We start from the raw sequence: 2,301 nt of genomic DNA, 5'->3' as shown, positions 1-2,301 counted from the left end.
GTGGAGGATTACTGGACTGAATGTCAATATTATGACATAGTATGAGTGTGTTTTTTGTTTGGTAATTGCAATCATTGTTGCTTTTGTTGTAGTCATCCATTTACAATGCTTGGTGTCAGTTTATTTATCTCTTGTAAAAATAAAATACAGTGTGTGTGTGAAAAAAAAACATAAAACACACCTGGGGAAGTGTAAAACACACCATATAGAGGGCTCCATTTGAAATAGGTTAACTACATGAAAATAGAGGATACAATGGAGAAAACTTTAAAAAAATAAAAATAAAAATAAAATAAAAAATAGCATTAGATGATGAAAACTCTCATTCAAAAAGATACATGTACCACAATGTTCACAGCAGCACTATTTACAATAGCCAAGACATGGAAGCAACCTACGTGTCCATCGACAGATGAATGGATAAAGAAGATGTGGCACGTATATACAATGGAGTATTACTCGGCCATAAAAAAAAATGAAATAATGCCATTTGCAGCAACATGGATGGACCTGGAGATTATCATACTAAGTGAAGTAAGCCAGAGAAAGACAAATATCATATGATATCATTTATATGTGAAATCTAAAAAAATGATACAAATGAACTTATTTACAAAAGAGAAGTAGACTCACAGACATAGAAAACAAACTTATGGCTACCAAAGGGGAAAGAGGGGAGGGAGGGATAAATTAGGAATTTGGTATTAACAGATACACATGACTAAATATAAAATAGATAAACAACAAGGACCTATTGTACAGTACAGGGAGCTATATTCAATATGTTTTACCAACCTATAATGGAAAAGAATCTGAAAAAGAATATGAATCACTTTGCTGTACACCTGAAACATAAGTCAACTATATTTCAGTTTTGAAATGTAAATGAATGGGGATATATTAATATGTATAGCTGATTCACTTTGTTATAAAGCAGAAGCTAACACACCATTGTAAAGCAATTATACTCCAATAAAGATGATTAAAAAAAGTAAATGAATAAATAAATAACATTGGATGGTTACCACATTTTTCTATACCTACTTTTTCCTGAATTTTCAGTATTTAGCTCTAATTGCTTTTGTAATTAAGAAACAAAATGCATTGTCAATTAACTTTTTCCTTAAAAACAAATACATAATTTGTCCATATCATCTATTTAACACTCCCCCATCCAAGTCAGAATAGAGCCACAACTGAGGACAACCCTCCTGCACATGTGCACAAACACACACACACACAAATACATACACATTCGCACATGAATGAAAACACACTTGTGTATTTACAACACACAGGCAAATACATAGCAATATACCCTCACATACTAACACACACTCTCACATACACACTCTCACTGTTAAATGTACTCACTCATACTCACACATTCCCTTTCACACTCATAAAACCACATTCACAGTCAATATGCAAGTATGTATCTCAATAATGTGCTCATATATTGAAGCCGGGGGGTGTATTTTAAGGTCTTGGCTCAGGAGATTATGGAGGCTGAGAAATCCCAAGATCTGTGGTTGGCAATCTGAAGACCCAGAAGAGCCCACTGTGTAAGTAGCAATCTAAGCCCAAGTCTGAAGGCAGGAGAAAATCTATATCCTGGCCAAAAAGATAGAGCAAATTCTTCTTAACATTTTGGTTCTATCTGGAGGGATTGAATGAGGCCCACCAACACTGGGGAGGGCAATCTGCTTTACTAGGTCTACCTATTCAAATGTTAATCTCACCCAGATACACCCTCAAAGACACCCAGGAGGATAATGCTTAACCAAATATATGGGCACCCTGTGATGCAGGCAGGCTGACCCATAAATGAACCATCACACCATTTAACAGAACTAGCAAATAAAACATGGAAAAGGTCCCTGGGTATTACCACTTCCATAGTAAATAAGACCAAATCTTATAAGAGTAGGGAGGTGGCCCCTCACACTTCCCTCTTCATTTTTTTACGGCAGCTGTCTTGCCATAGCGAATAAGAGCTGTGTGATAATTCTTATATGTGGAATCTAAAATTTGACACTAATGAACTTATCTACAAAACCCAAACAGACTCTGAGACATAGAGAACAGACTTTTGTTGCCCAGGGGGAATGGGGAAGTGAAGGGATAGATTGGGATTAGCAGATGCAAACTATTAGATAAAGAATGGATAAACAACAAGGCCCTATGATATAGCATAGGTAACTATATTCAATATCTTGTGATAAACCATCATGGAAAAAATATGAAAAAGGTACATACATAAAATATATACAAAACTGAATCACTTTGCTGTACAGCAAA

This window comes from Physeter macrocephalus, chromosome 17 (assembly GCF_002837175.3).
Source record: "Physeter macrocephalus isolate SW-GA chromosome 17, ASM283717v5, whole genome shotgun sequence".
Classification (NCBI taxonomy): Eukaryota; Metazoa; Chordata; class Mammalia; order Artiodactyla; family Physeteridae; genus Physeter; species Physeter macrocephalus.
This window is presented reverse-complemented; position numbering follows the sequence as displayed.